General features: G+C 32.8%; 1 protein-coding gene across 3 annotated transcripts in view; it reads right to left on the minus strand.

The window, feature by feature from the left end:
* LOC143909714 (5-hydroxytryptamine receptor 1-like) overlaps positions 1-23,821 on the minus strand; it is a 108,634-nt gene that overhangs the window by 47,403 nt on the left and 37,410 nt on the right. For 2 of the 3 annotated variants that reach the window (XM_077427834.1, XM_077427833.1), the window contains exon 4: positions 5,006-5,051. The gene's annotated coding sequence lies outside the window, so the exon portion shown is untranslated. Of the gene's footprint in view, positions 1-217; positions 287-5,005; positions 5,052-23,821 lie in introns of all 3 variants that reach the window. The other variant, XM_077427836.1, reaches the window with a different exon arrangement.

A 23,821-nucleotide genomic window follows, 5' to 3' on the forward strand; every position in this document is an offset into this window, starting at 1 on the left:
TATGATTTGTTTTAAAAATTAGGCATCGGAATAACGTAATCGGAAAATTTGTAGAAAGTTGGTAAATAACGGGCGATAAGGCGAAATATGGATTCCGTCGGCCAACTTGGACTCGGCTGTTATGAAATGTTCCTATTGTCGGACTACAAACGGAACATTCGTCGGTCTCCGGATAACTTCCCCTTATTTATGCGGAAACTTTAACCGAAATACGTACCGGCGGAGGGAAGCTGAGGAGGTGGGCGGCGGCTCTGTGGGGGCGGGTGGGCTTACAACAGAGGCCAATCTGAAACGAAAACGATACTCGTTTTTAATATTCACCAACCGCGGTGAAATTTCACCATCGCGTGTGTATTTTAACGGCGGTTGGGAATTTATTCCTCGGATCAAGAGATATCCCGTTAATCAAACTCTATTAAAATTAATTGAATAATTCAGCAGATTAAGCGAATATATAGGTACTATATGCATACGCGTATGTGGACGACCGATTGCTATACCTGCTCGTTTAAATCTACACACATTGTACATACATATGTATGTATGTATGTATACACAGCTGTATTTAAGGTGTTGTCAAACCAGGGCTCGCGAGCCGTTTGAGGCTCTAGGGGTATGTATATATATATATATACATACATACATATATATATATATATATATATATATATATATATATATATATATATATAAATATATATATATATATATATATATATATATATATATATATATATATATATATATATATATATATATTTTATTTATTTATTTATTTATTTTTTTTTTATTTCATACCAGGAAGGCATTACAGGTAAACCCCAATGCGCCTTCCTGGCCAAATTACAAACAATACAGCATTTTTTTATTATATAAGTCGCTAAATTACGAGACACTGACTTAAACTCGACAATTAACGAGACATCTATGAATTGTACATACATTTTTATTGTAATATTTACATTAATCATACTCAAATAGTGGTGACATATGAAGGATTTTTAGCCAATTTTTAATCGGGAATCGTTTCAACAATGAAATCAGAGAAAATTGGCAAACTCTGATAGGAAACGATCAACCAGGAGTCACAAATCCTGGTCTGACCAGCAGCATTACAGATATACTCAGAAAAATTCTTTTCAATCGAGGTCAGCTCAAGGGATCGAACTCGGCGCCTCTCAGTGTTAAGCAGAAGCTTAACGACCGAGCCACGCTGCTGGCTGGTCATTAAATCTTAAAGTAAATTAGTCAGAGCAGAGATCGTCAGCTCTATAAGCCGAATGTGAAAAGCACAACTATTTATTTGTAACTCTTTGACAGGCAAAACATTTTGAATTTTACGGTTGATTTAAGTGAATCGGTAGCACGTTTTAATTTTTCTTTATCTCTAATTCGTGTGTGTATGTACATATAAGCATATGTGTATATATATATACATATATATATATATATATATATATATATATATATATATATATATATATATATATATATATATATATATATATATATACATATATATACACATATGCTTATATGTACATACACACACGAATTAGAGATAAAGAAAAATTAAAACGTGCTACCGATTCACTGACGATCTCTGCTCTGACTAATTTACTTTAAGATTTAATGACATATTATACTAGACGGTAACTGTCAAGCTATAATGTTAAGCCGAATGAATTGTGGTTTCAAATTTGATATGTGTATGTATGTGATATATGTAGATACTATTAATTCAACATCAACTTGCTCTCGTAGACAGTGCAATGACTTTGTTGGAGTAGGTGAACCCAAATTTCAATATCATATTGCCACTGGAAATATATATGTTTTTACATATGTATATGTGTTCAAAATTTCAAGAAAATCAGCTGAGAAGTGCGTCAAAAATTAATTACAAGATTATATTGCTGTTGGTTCCCTCATCACTGAGGATCGTGACTATGATGTCCAGCTTCCTCCATTCAGTTCTAAATTCGGCCAGGCGAAGACTTGCTACCGTGGAAGCGCCCGTCACTGCAGATACTTGGTCAGTCCAGCGTGCGGGGTATCTGCCTTTGGCTCTTCTGCCTTCGACGATACCAACCACAACCAACCGCTCCAAGCTCTCCTCACCTCTTCGTGCAATGTGGCCAAAGAACTGCAATATACGTTTCAGGCATATTGTTGACAGTCTATCCTTGATTTTTAATTCTTCAAGAATAGACAAATTTGTGCGTTTGTCGGTCCAAGGCACGCGCAGTAGCCGTCTCCAGGACCACATCTCGAAGGCATCGATTCTCCGTCTATCCGCCGCCTTCATGGTCCACGTCTCGACCCCATAAAGGCAGACAGAAAAAAAGAGACTCTTCACGAGACGGATTTTGACAGTAGTTGTAATGGCTCTATTCTTCCAAATCTTCGTTAGTTGTGACATTTATATTAGCCGATTTTGCTAATATAATCCGGCGTCGTATTTCCAATTCGCTGCCGCCGTTGTTAGACCCCAGATAGACAGAATTATCAACCATCTCTATACCGTTTAAAGCTGAGTTGTTGTTTTGCAGCTGATGGTGACGGTCAATTATCATAATTTTTGTTTTGGGGCGGTTTATCTGGAGGCCAAGCACATTACTCTCTGTCTCAACACGACGGATCAGTTCGGCCATTTCTTCATGATTATTAGCTATGAGCGTTGTGTCATCCGTATACCGAAGATTTGATAGTTTTTTTCCACCAATGGACACTCCACCCTTCCAACCATCCAGTGCTCTACGCATTATATACTCTCCATATATATTAAATAGGTCTGGAGATAGTATACACCCTTGCCTTACTCCACGTTGTACTCGAAAATTTGTCGAGCTTAGCGAGTTGATTCGAACTACTGCATTGTTATCATTATACAAGTTATATATTATTTTGACAAGATGCATGGGGACTCCCTTGTCCAGTAGAACTTTCCACAGATATTCCCAGTTCACAAAGTCAAAAGCTTTTTTAGAGTCTATAAAACAAAGAACGTTTGGAGTTTGAAATAAGCTGACGTATATTCAGTATTTGTTCCCTCGTCCCTTTGCCTTTTACAAGCCCTGCTTGTTCGTTCGGTATTTGCCATCCAAGCTAACTGCTCAATTACAAGATTAGAACCGGACAAATAGAAATTCAAATGTATAGGTATAATAAAACAATTTTTTTAATGTAAAATACATACATGAGTGGATTCGGCATCCAATTTGTTTGCAGTGCTTTTGATTCATTTAAACGAGCTATTTTACGTCTGCTTTTTATTTATTATGTATGAAGTGTGATGAGTCTGTACAAATATGTTTTCGAGATACCTGGGCCACCGTGACTTAACAGCATTTTAATTAAATGTACTTACACACGTCCGTCAAACAAAAAGTCGCTATCTAAAATGACAGTTTGATTTTCATAATATTGAAATAACACGTGCACGTCGCATGTTCGTACTATTCTCTAATTAGCTACGACAAAAAATTAATTACAATAATTTTATCCGACACCATGCGTGCAATAATTAAATACAAATTTAATATTTCATTTAAAAATTGAATTCAAAGAGATTTATTTAATTTAATTGAATGGCTTTCGATGTTGTTTCTTTTTGTGGTGCCCACCGATAGATTAACTTTTTCCGGCGACACACTGATGAGAGCAAGATTTTTTTTCACTCGTAACATCCAACGAATTTGTCGATTATTTATAGACGAGCGCAATACTATTAGTGATGATTAATGCGTACTTTGGCTTGTTTATTCGCCGACAGTAGCGTGTAAAAAGTGACCTTCGAGAGGAAAAAAATAATGATAAAATATGGGCTGCACAAGTACGCTGTACCGGTGACGTTCGCCTAAATATTTCATACGCAGAAAAGACACATCGGAAGATGTGAAACTTTATCGGAAAAAGGCAATACATAAATCTAATGTATCGAGAAAAACTTCCAGCGTTAAAAAAATATAACAACCGTACAAGGGAATAGTGAAATAAGTCTATAAATTTATATTTTTATATTTAATACTCGGTACAGTCAACTGCGAATTGTTTTTACTATATTTTTAATGTGATTAGAATTACATTACATGTGCATTTCAACTGTGAGAAATATATGAGTGTTTGCTTGCGGAAGAAATTAAACAAATCGTAAATAAAATTTGAAAATTCGCAATGGCCACGATTTGGTAAAATTCACGCATCCGCAGAAGGTTATCTTTAATCAAAGTTTTGTGTTTGTTTGATAAAAGGAAAGTTTTATTAAAAAAAAAATCCAAAGATAAATTAGAGACCCGTTTTCCGTTTTTCCGACTGTCAACAGCCGCCAAAGCAGTAAATTTGAAATTCCATTTTTATGTGCTCGTATTCAAATTCTTACTCCGTCTTTTTATCATTTTTTAAAAAGAAAAGAAGAGTAAAAAAATAAAAAAATAAAAATTGAATTTCATTAAAATGTAATCCGAATAAGAGGCGTCGATTTGAACATGACGATGTTATTGACATAATATTGAAAATTTTTGAACAGTAAAATTTGCCCGAACAGTAAGTGGAAACGCCTAAGTATAAAATATTACAAATTTGTATCACGCGATTTATGTAAATAAAACATATGCAAATGTAAATTTACATTTTACATAGTAATTCACAATTTAATTTTCAAATAATTATAACATATAATGTATGTATTTTCATAAATTCATTAATTCTACATAAATTAACAAAGTACATGTGATCATTCAAAAAATGTCATGAAACGGAATTAAACGAGAAAAAAATTCGCGACACGTTTTGGAAAAGAGTTTACGGCGTAAAATGGACGATTTTTTTTTCTATAATGTGTCAAATTACGAGATTTTTCGCATAGATTATTTTTTGAAGAAATGGCCTTGATTTCGGTCGGATTTCCTTAATGTTTTGGCTTTATGGATTTCAACGGAAGCCCATTCAGAAAACACGCAAACTTCAACGAACGCAACCCAAAGCTTAATCATCTAACACTCACCAGTTTCGAAGGGAGACGTGGTTGCGAAGGTCATTTCTCCGATTACCTAAAATATAACACAAACAACTTTTAGTTACGTAACGAAACTAGTGTGATATATTTGAAAATAGTTGAATGTAATTTCAATGAAAATATTTTAGATCAACAGTATATTTAGATTTAAATGAACAATAGTATAATTAGATTTAAATGTATATTAAGTATATTTTTTTTAAATCAATTTTCAAATTTGCATGCTAAGAAAGTCTCAAATTTCGGGTTCAGAAATAACGAATTACTCGGCTGAAAAGAAATGAATTTAAAATATAATGACATTTGTGTAAAATTCTTTATTAAAAGAAATATAAGAGATTGTTTAGGTGCAAGCTTGTGTGATCAGTAATATTTAAGAATACATGTAATAAATTGTATGATGATGAAAATATTTGAACAAGTTTTAAGTACATACATAAAAATGTACCTCTTTTTTTACCGTTATCTATGTTTGTTTTCACGATTAAAATTAAAAACAAGAAAAAGGAGATTTCTCTTCGGCGAAGGATATCTTAAAAAGGAAAGGTTCGTTTTTATAACGGATTATCCCAAGACACAATCTCCTCCAAAATTCGCGACTTAGAATATTATAATAGGGATGAATTTTCAAGAATATAAAACCTTTCTAACATCCAATTTTTATACGCAAAAAACATGGAATAAAAATATATTTTACATTATAGTTTAAATATAACACACATATTCATTAACAATATTTGCCTTTGAAATGGGTGCGATCAAAAATTCACATTTTTCTACATAATTGTCGAATAAATCTTTTTCGTGTTATTCCATCTAAACTGTACACATATTTCTTTCTTATATTTGCCTGCCTATCATTTAACGCCATTGATCATATTTTAACGTTGTATCGTATTCTATGAAAACTCCCAATATACGAAGCCTCGGATCTCAATAAAGCCGTTATTTTATATAATAATTGTTCATTGCGTGCGTGTCAAGTGTAAATATGTATATGAATGTAGCCAACATGCTCCGTCTCCCTTTCGACCCTTGGAATCGTATATCGTGGAAAGAGACACGGCATAGTATTGGCTTTGCGCATGCGCGATGCGATGCGATATATACTCACTCCCCATGCTCCGTTTCTCTTTCTCCCCTTGGAATCTAATAGTATAATAGTTAAAATTTAATTAATTTGTTTTGAAAGAAAAAAATCGTATTTTTAATTTAATCTTTTGTTAATGACGGCCGATCAAATGGAGTGCACACAGGTCACTAGTCATGTTATAAGGTTTAATTCAAAAATTGTAGTACATATGTACATACTAAAATGAATATGCGAATATGTATGTAAAGATAGCGATATAAAACCAAGCTAAGCCTAGTAATAGTAAGACACCATAGCAAGTACATATAAATGTTCATATTTACGTCATTGTAGTAATTTGAACAACTGTAACCTTTATTAAAATAATAAATTTCTTTGTAAATATTTAAATGGGCAGTTGGTTATCCTCAATGAACGTTCGTTAGGAATAATTTCCGCTATATTAACGAATATAGTCTTCAGACGGCACAGTTTATTTACTTAGACGTGTTCTTAAAATAGGCATTGGAGATCTCGTTTGAACCTGACAAGAATATAACAACATCATTAGTCAATCTCGAACACCTCAAACACATCTATTTCCAAGTTTGTTTTATTTATAATTTTACAAACTATTTCAATATACTGCTGGAGTCATATTTTAAATTGCAAAATACTAATGTGCTATTGCATATCATGTGTATACTTAGAAGGTATTATTATAGTATTATATAATAGGTATTTTGCGATTAAAAGTGATAAAGATGAGGCAATGTGTGAGTGTGTTTTCACCTCAAAACATAAGGTCTTGGACCCCACCCCTGTCGTCGTGTTTTAAGGGCTAAAATTACGACGGTGAGTGGGTAATTTTCTAAAGTACTAGTGATTTATCGGTCGTCCTGCGAGCGAGAAAATTTTGTTAACAGGAAAATTCGCGCGGTAATGGTCGCCAGCTAGATACGTGAATAAATCACACGCGATTCGGGTATTCGCGCGAAATTCATTTTGCGAGCCACCATTTACGCTGAATCATAATAATGTTTACAATCTTAATCTGCTCTTCAAATTTTTTTCATGTATTTGCTGTTCTATGTATTATTTTTTAAAATAAAAAATGAATTTTCGTGTAATTTCGTAGTGGTAAGGTGTCCTCTTCAATTTTTGTTGTATTCGCGGAAGGAAAATCATTAGCATCACAAGCAATTACAAAGCAAGGAATGATGAAAGTGAACGACGATAATAAGAAAGGATGGGAAAATGGAGAAAAAAAACTGAAGCGCAGGTTCAAGCGACGGTTTCGCAGACGGGAATTATGAAAAGTCGTTGGAAAATATCGGTTTCAATTCGTTAAAAATGCTCGCCTCAATTAATCTTAATCCGCAGAATCAACAGAAGATAATAAATTACCGACAAAGAATGGCCGACTGATATTTTGCTGTCGGGAAACGGAATGGATAACGGAAAAACGGAGACGAGGGGTATTATAGCAAACGGTGAAAACGAAAAAACTGGCGAATTGTGGATGTTTTTCTCGTCTGCTTTATAGGACTTTTTCAAAGAAAACGGGCCACATCCGTTCGTGGCTTCATGCGAATATCCAATCGAAATAACTAATCACATAAATCAACTGCCGATCGTCATATTTTCGCAATACGAAAAAGTGTGAACATTCATTCAAACGCTTTCATTAGTATAAAACAAATTTACAGATTTTTTTCGAATTGTGTATGATTACTATTTCCGATTTCCCATTAGGTAGCAGTATGGCTCCGTGGTTCCGTTTATGTTTAGCACCCAGAGGCTTTTTTAGCACCGAAAAAAGCACTGGTTTGATACCGTGCTAATCTTTAATACTGCTGGTCAGACTTGGATATTGGTGACTCCAAGTCGATCGTTTCCTATCAGAGTTTGCCAATTTATCTGATTTCATTGTTGAAACGGTTCCTCCATCAAATTGACAAAAACCATCCTACCCGCTATGTCAAAAATATCTGAATTTGATTTATGTACAATATGTAAAAATTTATGTACAATTCCATATATGTCTCTATGGATTAATTCATTAATTAATTAATTTTTAATTTCGTTTTATTCAGCATTTTTCAATATACCTACTGCGATTTATAAATAAAAAGCTGCAATGTTTGTAAATAATTGTCTAGGAATGCGCATTAGGGCCTTCCTGGTATGTAAAAATAAAAGAATGTATGCAAAAATAAAATAGTGAATTTAAAATATATCATACATATGAATACATATAAGGTATATCATAAATTCCGTTACACATGAAATAGTGGCTGAAATCATACGGCAAATATCTTAAAGCACCTACACACACATTGATGGCATGAAACATAGTAATTTTCCGGGTTTTTCGCTGCCAAAAAAGGACGTCGAGTCATTTTTTATTGAGTATGTGAAGGTGAAAATTCACGGCGGCGAGATGTCTGGAAATTTCCCACTATACGAGAATAATATTTTTCTCAATGTTCAAAAATGAAGGAACATTTATCAGAGATAACAATAAAGTTTTTAAAGACAAGTTATCGTGTCTTTTTTGCCACCGCGGAATGTCTTACAGCTTCTGTGAATACCTTACATGAGTCAACTCGCTCGTTTGTTATTTCCGTACCTGAAATATGTATTTATGACCATTTGAATAAGCGATTCATGTTTATGCTACATGAAAATATTGCCAAATACATATATACAGATACATATATTAGAATAATACGAGTCAAAATGTATAATGTATATATAAAATATAGATAATCTTCTTAAAAGTATAAATATTGTATAGTTTTTTTTTGCTTTAATTTTGAATATTTTTTTCTGACCAACCAGAGTGGCAAAAAATTACGAGTGATGTTTGTTTTATTTGAGGATTTTCGTATTATTTCATCGTTGAAAATTAAAAGGCTGAAAATTAGAATTTGTTTATTTTTTTTTCTGATAATACAGAGGTTTAAATTTTTATAATCTTGAGGCAGGCCGTGCGTCAAAAATGTGCAACGTGTACGCACCCTCATCAAAACGCAAAAGTTTAGCTACAATTAATCATGGTTAGCCGAGGGAACATAATGGACTTCTCTTGAGAGGAAATTTTCCCATATTGCTTCCTAAAGTTTTCACTGAAATAGTCCAATGCTTTGACGTCCAAAACGCGCTAACTTTTCTTAAATGATAAAAGATACTATTTTAAATTATTTAGTTGGCTTGTAAAAATTTTAGTTTTACCAAAAACCATACTTCAGAAAATAGTATATACATATATGTACATACATATGTATGTATGTATGGTGATAGTACTAAATCAATGGAATCTCATAATAATGAGGTGAACACGCAAATTAAACACGTAAGTATATACATATTTATGTAATATATTGTTTCAGTTTTGCGTTGTTCAAAATATCAGCTGAAAAATATAATATAAGTGGGTGCGAATACTTTGACAAGGGAAAAATTTGCATCGAAAAAAAGGCAAAATATGAGGAAAGTCAAAGCTTATCGTCGTTTGTACCGTGCAGTTTTTTTCAATATACATATGTACATGTTTCGCTATAAGTTGAAAGAACGATTCTGTTACAAAATTGAAAATATTCTATGGAGGCGTTTTTTTAATTTAATTTTAAAAGCAACGCTTTGAAAGTTGAGGATTTCGCCTGTAAAACATCAAAGATGTATTATTCAGGTCTCGCGAAAATAACAGGTAATTTCTTTCGTATATTACATTCCGTATTTCAGCCACGTTAGCGTTTCGAATTCGCTTTAATTTTAATTTTTTTACATAAAACGACCGTTAATCCTATTAAAGAGAAATAAAAATAATGTAATATTTCTTTCACGGTGAAAGGAATCATCAAGAAGTATTAAACGTAAACGTAGGATTTTAGACGAAAACGGATATAATTAAACTTTATAAATCAAAATGGCGAAAATCTTTCGCAGTGAAGAAATACGGTATTTTTGTTTTTCTATTAATTTTTCAATTAAGGCCCGTGATGGTAAAACTTTTTTATTTTGATACTATGATAAAGAAAGTTTAAACCCAATTCATAATTATAGGTAAATATTTAATTCGTGAATATTTTCAAGTGACAATAATTTAAATAAAATTAAAATCACTTTTCAGCAAAATAATATTTTATTTGCAATTAAAAAAGCGAATCTATGAATCAATAACGCGCATTTTTATAAAATGAGACAACATCTTAAGCAAGAATTATTGTCATTAAATGTACAAATATCTAACTAAAATTTCAGCCAAATATTGAAAGAATAGATTTTCTTGTCTATAATGTCATTATATTTAAATTAATTGATAAATTCAGAAAGGACTCGAAAACAATTTTTCTTGTTTAAAAAATTCTTTACAATTTGCTTTGATTAATGTTTGTCGAGCTTGAAAAAAATGGCTAGACATTAATAAACGGGTTTGAGTCATTAAAATAATGGAGAGATCATTTGAACAAATCTCTCGGGAAGAAAAGAGGTGGAAAACTTTGGTTTTCCTGAATTTTACCAGCCAAAAATTAAATATATATTAAACGTACGTCAGTATCTCTACCAGTGCTATATTTTTAAATTAAAAGTGTACTGTATCTGTTAGATATGTGTGTACATTTTACGGCGGATGATCAATTATGCTTTATTTGTGTATAATTAAGTTAAACAAATATGCTCAATTCGAAGCGGATTGTTCGAATATTGAAATTTTATCAAGATGAATCTGAGTTATTATTGTATTGGATTCCCAGTTGGTTAAATGGATTGGGTTCGGTTGAGGTTTCACCGTCCCTATTTATATATCATGATATATTACACATTGTTTCCAGCTTGATATTTATTACAGATTATGTAGTATGATTACTTCATTTATTATCAACGATGTATTATGAAAAATACATTGTATAATACACGCGATGAAGAATTTTTCTCCACGTAGTTTTGAACTAAAATCCTATGAAATGATTTAGCAAAAATATTAAGTTATATAATTTTTTTCCATAATTCAACCTCGGAAACGAGATAGTATAATATATAAAAAAAAGTACGTTGGTGAAAAGTTTCGCTGCTAAAGATTGAGAATAAGAGTAAAGAATTGGAACTCTCAGATGGTATTTTGGGCGGAAAATTGTAAAAAAATGTTTTTCTCAAAAACATTTCAAACTGTATTTATGAAGATCGATGAGAATGTCATCTGACCAAAAGTAATCTTAAAGTTTCCGTGCAAAATGACAAATTGATGAATATTTTTTTTACTCTTAACATCACTATAAATATTATAAACATTAAATATAAAGAAGATAGAAATAATTTAAAAGGTTTAAAATAATAAAATGTTGTTTTTAAAAAAATTACTACTTCTGGTTTTTGAATTCTAACCAAAACTATTTAAAGGGTCAAGAAAAATAGTGGAAGAATGATCTAATTAGAATGAACTGCAACTTCCGGTTGACGGTTGTTTAGCAAAGTTTGTATTATATACTAGTGTTGTGCCCGTTGATTTCAATGCTTGGTTTCGAAAAGGAATTGAAACACGAATAAAAATAAAGTTAATGAAATTGAAACGACTGATTTCGAAAAGAAATTGATTTCATATTTATTTATTAATGTCTGTCTGCCTATCGGGTTATTATTTTCACGAATACACTATTTTTTTATTTTATTTATTTAGTTTATTTTCCATTTAACCAGAAGTCGCATCAAAAATACATAAAGCTTAAAGCCATTCCACGAAAGTTTCCAATATATTATGTAACATCAAAAAGGTCGGCATTAAAATTGATTTCAACGTTATCCGATTACCAAAGTTTGTGGACACAGACTAAGCATCTATGTATGTAGACCGTGAGCTCTACACAGCGTATATATGTACATAGATATAGACATTTAATTTTCAATTACAACGAGATTTAGAACACAAATTTGCTATCAATTAGATCACTTACGAATAACATAATGATTCACCGCCAATTTGTAAGCGATCCAATCAAAGCTGTATCCGAACTAAACATTCAAATGTCAAATATAAAATTACTACATACATGCATATATTGCGTATGTGTTTTCCATGAGCTATTTCATTGGGGGCGTATATATAGTGTGTATAAAATGTACATATGTATATAATTTGAGGGGCGAGCGATTAGAAAGTGTCGAGGTGACACGTCACACAAATTACACACCACTCACTTCATATAATTGATCGCTCATCAAGATGATTTCAAACGCCAAGTTGTGAGTTTCTCGTCATCCGCACGACGGCCATTAAACGGTTACCATGTTTTACGAAGCGAGTGCTCCCAAAGGTGTGGTTCGCGCACAAAAAAAATGTATAAAAGGGATGTTCCCGACCATCCCCCTGACGCAAGGGCGGGGAAATTTCCAGGTGGATTTATAAAAGTCGAAGAGCATTAAGCGCGGCTGTAAACGTGGATGTGTACGAGTGCCGTTTTATGGCAGCAGTTGAAATATGCACGACGGCCTACCACAATGTAACGAGAAAACATTTTATCATGTCCTCGTCTCGTATGCAAATATGCAAACGTATGGGTGTATAAAAAGGTCCCAGAGTCCTATTATTCTTGATTTAATTTTATTTTTATGAAATTTTAAGAATTCTTTATATGCGTACATGCATACATATGAAGAATGTATAATAAATTATTTTATTATTTATTTTATTTACATAGATATATACCAAGAAGACCTAACAGGCTTCCTAGCCAATTACAAGCATCGCAGTATTTTTTATTATATAAATCATTGAATTTCGAGATGTTGAAGAACACGAAATTAGCAATTAATTAATTAATGAAATCCATAGAGACATGGATTTAGACTTGTACATATTTTTTTACATATTGTACATACATATACCCAGCAGCATAGCTCGGTCGTTAAGCTTCTGCTTAGCATCGAGAGGCGCCGGGTTCGATCCCATGAGCTGATCTCGATTGAAAATAATTTTTCTCGGTATACATATCTGTAGTGCTGCTGGTCAGACCTGGATATTTGTGCTGAAGGTCGATCGTTTCCTATCAGAGTTCGTTAATTTTCTCTGGTTTCACTGTTGAAACGGTTGCCGATTAAAAATTGGCTAAAAACCTTCCTACCTACTATGTCACCACTATTTGAGTATGATTAATGTACATTAAAATTTATATACAATTCATAGATGTCTCGTTAATTTGCGAGTATTCAGTGTGTCGTAATTCAGCGATTTGTATAATAAAAATGCTGTATTGTTTGTAATTGGCCAGGAAGGCGCATTGGGGTTTACCTGTAAGGCCTTCCTGGTATAAAATGTAATGTATGTAATATATCGAATTCAGATATTTGTGAGATAATGGGTAGGATGTATTCATTATGACTATGACACGAATTTTATTTTAATTTTTCATAATTATTTTATTTGTATGTATGTACATAGGTTTATATGTGTGTATACATATGTATGTATATATATTTTTTTACATACATAGATATATACCAAGAAGGCCTAACAGGTTAACCCCAATGCGCCTTCCTAGCCAATTACAAACATTGCAGTATTTTTTATTACATAAATCACTGAATTTTGAGATAGTGAAGAACAAGAAATTAACAATTAATTAATCCATAGAGATATCTATGGATTTAGTCTTGTACATATTTTTTTACATATTGTACGTAAATCAAATTCAGATACATATATATGTAGTTACATAGTGGGTAGGATGTTTTTTTACCAATTTGACGAAGGAACCGTTTCAACAATGAAATCATATAAATTGGCAAACTTTGATAGGAAACGATCGAATTGTAGTCACAAATATCCAAGCATTAAAGATTAGCACGGGATCGAACCCGGTAGCCTCTCGGTGCTAAGCATAAACGAAACCACTAAGTCATACTGTTAGATCGGTGGTTGCGTAGTTTTTTTGTGGTTGCTTATTTTATTTTTATGTACATACACATATACACTTATAAATGTATATATTTATGAACAACTTAAAAGTTAAATAATAGGTTTGGAAATTATTTTTGTCTATCTATTACAAATTATGTCTATCTATTACATATCGATGGCTCAGTGTATAAATATTGTATATCCATTTTTGAATTTTCATCGAATTTTACATAAGTTTGAATTGAATTTTTAGTAGGTAGATGCTGGAATAATTCAGGTTTTTCCTATCAAGGTAATTAATGTACACTGGAGTTTTTTATGGCTGTGTTAATTATTATTTTTTTTTAAGGATTTAATTTGAATTATTTGAAGCTTGAAAAGGTTATTTAATTATTAAGGTTATTTAATTAAAGTTTAATATTGATAATATGAGTGCGCGATATAATTTTATTTAATTTTTATTTGATTGAGAACTATGGCAATTAAATATTGGGTATATTGAGGTTATTTATTTATTCATTTATAGGAAAAAAAACAGGCCTCAGATGTAGAAATTCATAAAAATAAAGAATAAAGGCTATAACACGTATCGCCCTACATTTTTCTGCCATATTGTGAAGGGCCCATTTTATTCTTTTATCGAACGTTACTCCTTTACATTTTATTATTGTTTGCCATTTCAGACTTTCGCCAGAGGGGATTTTCAGATCTGAACATGGCTTATGCTTTCTAATACTAAATAATATCGTGTCTGTTTTGGTTTGTTAAATTTTAATTTTCTACTTAGTGAAGTATTTCGTCATTGTTTTAAGTGCAAGTTCAAGATTTTTAGTGTCTGAGCATGCAAAGTAAGCGAATAATTGGCTGGGTTTTTGGGCTCTTGTCAGGATTAGGTATTGGAATTACGTTGACTGTTTTCCAATATTCTGGGAAATACCTTAGGTGATTAAACATGCGTAGAATATTTTAGTTAATGTAAAAAGGGCTTCAAATGGGAGTTGCTTGATTGTATTGGTATCTATTGAATCGGGTTTAGGTACCTTTTTATTTAAGTTACGTATATTTTAGTTCTGTTGAAAATTTAGTGGGAAATCTTCAACCGTTTATATGTATACACATACACGTGCTCTATTGTCTGCACCACACACTCGTTCTACGCTCTGTACTCTAATTAATTGGATTTTTTTTGAAATCTCCATACTTGTCGATACAAAATCAAACACACACACTCACACACATCAATTCCATTTCAATTTTCGTCAAGTCTCCAATTTTATGAAATAAATCCAATAATAAATTGAAATTAAATCATTTATTTACAAAAATCACGAATTGAAATTACATACGTTATAAATAAAATCATTGAATCGTATTTTGAAGTTTTGTGGCCAAAATTTTTCCTTCGCTTATTTTATGTACAAGGTTTTTCTTAGTTTCACTTAGTTCCTTCCTAAAACTTTTCTGATCGCTTTAGATAGATATCCCCAGATAGAGATTTCAATTGTGTCCTCTAGTCAATAGTGAAATATAATTTATTCTCGTTTTGTTTATTAATTTGTATTTTTTTCTGTATGAAATTCATACACATTAGTATGTATGTATGAACCCTATGAATGTACTTACTTTTTATTAATACCATTTTTATTACCAATAATTCAATATTTTGGGATGCATGTCAATTTCTAGTGATTTTTTAAATTTTTTTTTTTTTATTTATTTTTTTATATTTTTATATATTCTTTATATATTTTCTCTATTTTCTATTTTATATATTTTTTAGGTCTCCAAATATTTTAAGCGACTCCACTGGTATATATATATATATATATATATATATATATATATATATATATATATATATATATATATATATATATATATATATATATATATATATATATATATATATATATATATATATATATATATATATATATATATATATATATATATATATATATATATATATATATATATATATATATATATATATATATATATATATATATATTATACCCAAGAATTGATTCCAGCATTAAGTAAGGTCAAATCAAGATCAAATTACATAATTTGATTTTCTTTTTGTGAAAATTTTCATAATATTTCAGAAAGAAAAATATGTATATTCATTTAAAATGTAAGACTACGTTTATAGGTCAGTAAATTTATGTTTACATAAATATGATATGTGAGAAATATATTCCTTTTTGTTGCAAATAGTAAATTTTTTCATTAAAATTTATATTAAATTTTTTACGCATATTGTGTCGCAATGTTATTCATATTAAAAATAAAAGCTACACAAAATATACATAGAAGGAGGGGTAAGTGACCTTTTTATAAATGCAACACGATAATGCCAGGTCGTTTTATGTATTATGAGGAGTACCCGTCGGCGATAGCTGAAAGCTTCATGAATAAATAAATGACGCTTTGTTATATCCTTAACGCACTTTCATATTGTATTTTCACAACCTTTAAACACATACACACAAATCCATACCATAAAAGCTCACCGTATAAAACAGGATCCCTCTTTCGATCCGAATCGAAATTAAAACGAGGTCTTCGAAGCGTTTATTTCACAGGGTTCTGCATTAATCGTATTGCGTAAATCACGTTAAATTCACCCCGTGGGCCATTTGTATTATTCCCTTTTAACTTTAACGACCGCCGTTTCTTTAATAGTACGTTAAAATAAAAGGGCCAGTCGAAGAAACCCAAACAACACACGAAAATTTCACGCAGAATCGAACGCAAACACAACTTATCCCGTAAAAAGCTTGGAATCTCTGCCTGAAACGGATGAAAGCTTTTTTTATTAACTATAAACAAACGGTCAATTATTTGATAATGCACAAAGAGCAGACAAAGGCTTTGGCGTCGTTAGCGAAACGCTGGACTGTGGTGAAATCCGGATCGTGTTCAAAGGGCGTGTCTCTATTTAAAAGGACATGACACTAATTGTCGCTATAACCGGGTCAAAAGCGACCCATTTTCTTGTTAAACTTTTCACTAGAGACCTTCGCGCAATTTGGCTCTTTTGTCCGATACAAATTGAATGCTTTGCCGGGCAGTTTGCGATTTAAACGCTAGGAGGATAAATGACTGACGTGGATTTATACGGCATTAAATTCGTGTACTTTTAACTAAATTTAACTAATTTAATGTGTATATCTTACACCGATTAAAAAAAAGTATGTGTATATTTTTGACGCGATTGAAATCAGTTACTCGATATAATAAGATATAATATAATAATATTAATAAGAAATTGACCATATGCTTTATAATGCACACTACAAAAATATATATTCCTTGTTGCATTATGTACACACATATGTAAAATCTACTACAATATGTACACATCAGGTAAAAATTAAGTTTGTGGAGTAGTTCTTACGTACATATGTATGTATATTTTTGTACCTTAAATCAAATCAATTTGTTGTACAAGAAAATCGGCTTCAAAAATAATTTGTATACTAATTCAAAATACGGTTGATCAGGGGCAGCTCGTGACTTTGAACTTAAATTATTTTTAGTAATATTTTATGCAAGGAAAATGACTTTTTTAACAAAATTATCGACTTTGTTCATGATTGGTTATAAAAAAGCAATAATGTAATTGGCAAATTTCGATAGATAATTTAAGCATACTTCGCAAAATATGGTCGAAAAACGTTGATGCAGTCGTGTGTTTTTCAAATTTTATACGTATACATATGTATGTACTATATGTTACAGACGAAATTTATTTTCAGTTTTAATATATTCCAACTAGCGTTTTAGGTCCAATTATATCTCTACAAGCGTAAATACACTTTCAACAATGTGCGCCAGTTGTAATATAACAGGTGAGTTTTGACTGCTCCGAGTTTTTACGAATGCTTTAGAATTCAAAAATACATATGTATTTCCTAGGTATTACGTATAAAGGTAATGAGTACCGTATTACGATAGCTCTAAGAATGTGTTCAAAATAAAAATGTAGCTTTCCATATGAATCAACTTACGTGGGTTAGACGGAATATATTCCAAGTAGTCAAAATATTTTACAACTGAAAATATACTTCAACTATGTATTACGGTAGTTGGTACCAGGTTAGATAGAATATATTACAACTGGAAGATACATTTCAAATGACAAATTGACTTTTACGCAGCATACTTAAATTGACCTTCTGTATATAGAAATACGGATATTTTTTTCTCTGCTCAACTGACTGTCTACATTCTACGCACATAAACTAAAGCTGGCGACCACTGGCTGCAGCAGATAAGCGATTGTCCCGAACTAAATTCCATTTCTTTTTTCGGTTAGAAGAAATGTGTGTGGGGCAGTGCGCTGGTTACCTTTTAAGGGGGTATTCTAGTCTAGAAATTTGAAAAAATCGATTTTTTTTTGTTTCATATTTTCAAATCTTAAGCCTTTAAGAATATGTCCTTAAAGAGGATTTTTCAAAATTCAAATTATTTTCGGAGATATAGCTGCTTTAGTTACGTGGTATCCAACCGGCGCGTAACGTTACCCGAAACTTTAAACGCGTTTTTCTCGAAACTACTTTTTCCAACGAGTTCGACATGATATCTCAAGTTCTAATGGACCAATTAACTTAAAATTTGATGTGGTTCTTTTTTAAATATCCCTCTATGGTCCGTCTTTTTTATATATAATTATGTAAAAAATTTGTTGTTTAATATTTTTAAAAAATTCAAAACTAAAAAAGGCCAAAAAATGACTTTTTTTTTCAAACAGTTGCCATTTCGCGAAAAAAATTTTTTTATTTTTTTTCGTGGTACGGACCATAGCGACACTCTTATTAATTGAGAATCTTTTTTTTTTTTTTCGGATGACTAGAAGGGTTGGAATCGTGTCAAGATGGAGGCACCCTTTTTTTTTACCTCCCCCACTTTACCAGCCTGTGATTTTTTCAATTTTTAATGTTTTTTTTTTTCATTTTTGTTATGTATTATTGAAATATTAATAAACATAAAGTAAAAAAATGCATGTCAAAAATGTTTTTAGTTTTTTTTTTATTGAATTTTAAAAAACGCCCAAAATTTGTCCCTCTAGACTAGAATACCCCCTTAAGATGAGCTGCCCCAAATTTCACCAACATTTTTAAATATTTTGATTGAAAAAATTATTTATTTGTATTGCAAAAATGAAAATGGTAAATAGCAATCAAGATGGAAGAGCTTATTGATAAGTACACTTTGCTTTGGCGTAAATACGAAAAAAAAAACACAAATTTTCCGGCATTAACTGTTGGGGGAGCGTTTAGAATCACTTTTCAAATTACTTTAGTACGATCAAAATCGACAATTTTGTAAACACGTATTTATTTTGTTAAAAATGAGCGACATGGAAAATGCGTACGATAATGAGGTATTTGCTTCTGCGATGGAACATTGATTGGAACGTTATGTAAAAATTTCGTTTACAAAGTAATTTTGACGGATTATGAGAGCGCACAAAGAGAGCTTTATTCCTGCAGGGCTTGCGAAGCGGAAAAATTGCGAAAATAACGTTAAAAGTTTTCCAATCCCCCCTTCTCCTCCCCCATACATACATACTCCCAGTGGAAATGAAATTGTAATGTAACGATCGCTATTCCATTGCTTTTAATACTAACAACTTTGACTGACCCACTTCAGTCAGTCGTGATTTTATTGACATGTTGTTGGAAAGGTAGCGATTATCTTGACCTATATACGCTATATGATATTCGTATTTTAAAATTGCCGTTTGAAATGTTAAACTAGTGCAATATCGACCAGTCGTCAAGCGAAGCGTCACCTCTAGCAGAGTGGTATGATTTGGCATTCGGATCAATTTGGGTTCAGTGTACCGGTTCTATTGTGATCCCAACCGGAATCAGCTCGACTTCAATGAAGTATGTAGGGATCACCAATAATTCCCCTGGGTGACGTTTTGAAACTTTTCTACTCCTCAACCGACCCATTGTTCTGGTTACGTGACCGGTCAACGACAATCTTTTATCCGGACCGCGGCTGCTGCTCACCGGCATACAAATCTCCTCATATATATTTTTTTCTCGAACACCTTTTCCTCCCATTGAAAATAGAAAATTCGAACACACTCTCTCTTTCTATTTCTATCTCTTTATACTAGCTAACCTGGCATGCATTGCAATGCCATATTAACGCATGCAATTTCCGTTCCCGTTCCCGTTCTCGTTCCCGTTCTCATTCCCATTTCCGTTCCCGTTCCCGTTCTTGTTCCCGTTCTCATTTGTCGGAAAAACGCAGGCAGCGAACGCATTTGAAATTATTAAATTGTTTGTTTATTTTACCCTAACAACGGAGGTGACGACGCGAACATATTTGAAGTTATTGCGTTGCAATGCCACTCATTCCCGTTTTTCCCGTTTCCGTTCCCGTTTTTGGGCCATTTTTTTAGAAAAACTATCGCGGGCATATACAAAATAATTCCTGTAAGTTTCATCGCAATCAGTTGAATGGTATAGGAACTCATACTTGACAGACAAACATATGTACATCACGTCATGCGTGAATATTTCCACAGTGGTCAAATAAAACTAGTTCTGCTTGATACGTTTCGGTAACAGGTACTGCTGTATAATATGAATAGATCTTATTGGTTACTACTATTTTGGATACGTCACATTCACATTACGGAAGATATGAATGTGTCCATTCACTCGCACATACACTCACACACACACACTCACACACACACACACACACACTCACACACACACACACACACACACACACACACACACACACACACACACACACACACACACACACACACACACACACACACACACACACACACACACACACACACACACACACACACACACACACACACACACACACACACACACACACACACACACACACACACACACACACACACACACACACACACACACACACACACACACACACACACACACACACACACACACACACACACACACACACACACACACACACACACACACACACACACACACACACACACACACACACACACACACACACACACACACACACACACACACACACACACACACACACACACACACACACACACACACACACACACACACACACACACACACACACACACACACACACACACACACACACACACACACACACACACACACACACACACACACACACACACACACACACACACACACACACACACACACACACACACACACACACACACACACACACACACACACACACACACACACACACACACACACACACACACACACACACACACACACACACACACACACACACACACACACACACACACACACACACACACACACACACACACACACACACACACACACACACACACACACACACACACACACACACACACACACACACACACACACACACACACACACACACACACACACACACACACACACACACACACACACACACACACACACACACACACACACACACACACACACACACACACACACACACACACACACACACACACACACACACACACACACACACACACACACACACACACACACACACACACACACACACACACACACACACACACACACACACACACACACACACACACACACACACACACACACACACACACACACACACACACACACACACACACACACACACATATTTGACTGATTTAAGCGAATAGCGAATAGTAATTCAATGCATTTTCAATAAAAATAATCGTATTGTAGAATTAACATTGTTAATATGGTAAGAATATTTTGTATTCATATTCAATAAAAAAAATCAAACATAAAAAGCAAACGCTTGATCCTCATTATTATTCTGTGATGTTCAAAAAGTCTGGCTCTAATAATTTTGTGACAACGTGAAGTGATTTTTAAACAATTCCTAAAGCTCTGATTATTTGTCGTAACTTGCGGAATTCCCTCCTGAATTATTCAATAATTTGTTTGATGAAATACTACCGAACGTAATTCAGAATTTCAATATTTATTATTTGACATTTGCGGCTTAATGCCCATCTTCAACGCAAATAATTTCACGAAAATTAACGATCACAATTTGAATAAGTAATTAATAATGATTTATCCTTTAGATTCGGCGCTATGGTTTCTATTGATTCTACACAGTAAATTTTCGGATGGGGGTGGGAGCAGGAGCGATACAAAATAAAAAAATATTATTAATTCACACAAAGTATGTCAATTTAGAGGCGAAGGAGGGCATTGACTAATTCGCCGACCGTGTTCTGCGTCCATTATTCATGTACCGCTGAAAGATAAATTGTGCGGTGTGTCGACGACCAATAAAATATCGATTGGGTTCGGTTTACACAACTTTCGACCGGCCGTAGACATTTAGCAGACGTGTCGTACGTCGCGGTTCAAAAATAACACGCTCGCTCTCTGCGAATGCCACAAAATTTAAGCCCGTCACGCAATGAAAATGTCTCTTTAATTTATGTTTCAAAATCGGGAAATTCACCCCCAGCGGAGAAAACTATTAACAAGTCAAATATGAGAAGACTCCCCAAGGAAAACGCTGAAAAGTTATTCATGAATTTTGAAACTTTATAATGATCGTGCTTCGCTCGATAACGCCTCGCTACCCTCTAATTGAAATACAAAAGCGGCAATGACAATTAGAAAACGAGTCTGTAACACCGGAAAGCCACTCAGAAATCAGGTCCGGAATTTCCGGTGATTTTCACATCAATAAAGAGTGTTGAGCTCTCATTGACTTTTCGCTGATTTATTTCCGCTCGTCTTTGAAATCAATAGGGAGACAGTGGAATACAAGAAAATCTATCAGAAGAAATAAAATATGGGGTGGTAACATAATATGTACATATGAAAATGTAAATAAACGTAACACAAATATCACGATCATTTTCAGCTGAAACATAATACTACATAGAAGTAACTTTCAAAGAAAATATCGTTAAGATTTTTTACTTACTCTTCGCATACAGTAGTATTGTTACGTGAGATATTTTAACCTTGAAATTCTGAAATATGCGTAAGTCAAAAGCTGTGCTTTTCTTTATAATTTCATATAAAGCTGTGCTTTTCTTAATATTTTCATATAAAGCTGTGCTTTAATATGGTATAATTTTATACGTTATATATAAATATTTTCTATAAAACTTTCTTAGCATTTAAATGCAGAAAACTTAAGAAATCTCATTTTAAAATAATTTTTTTAAGTAAATTTTGTTTTTAAAAGCTTTGTATATTCATGAATTTATAAATTCGTGTATCTTATTTGAAAAAAATGGTATTTTGCTCTTAATTACTGCAAGAGCTTTTCAGAAACGACCTTTTTAGTCCTACCTCTATTTATTCTTAGTCCTACCTCTATCCTTTTAAATTGTCAAACTATCCTACCTACTATTTGTCACCATTAATTGAATATGATTTCAAATTTATAATCTAAAAATTAATACATATACAAGTTCTAACCCATAGGTGTTACTTTGGGGCAACCAGTAATATCATCAAAAATTTTGATCTTAAAATTATTTTATCCAATCTACAAAAAATCATAAATACACATGTCGTATACTTCGGAAGCTTCACTTTGATAAAACACGTCTCGTATTTAATTAACCGGTATAATACACTTAAGCTCATATCGTAACGATGATCGCGGTTTCCATAAGGTTAATGACGTCATAAACGTTATAAACCACCCGGATAATCCGGATAGGGTGGTATCAAATGCGTATTGAGGAAAGTGGAGCCGGGGGTCTAGATTCGAAAAAAGAGAGCCGTTTCGCAACGTCAAATTATATGGCGGGCCG

Source organism: Arctopsyche grandis, chromosome 3, assembly GCF_051622035.1.
Source record: "Arctopsyche grandis isolate Sample6627 chromosome 3, ASM5162203v2, whole genome shotgun sequence".
Lineage (NCBI taxonomy): Eukaryota > Metazoa > Arthropoda > Insecta > Trichoptera > Hydropsychidae > Arctopsyche > Arctopsyche grandis.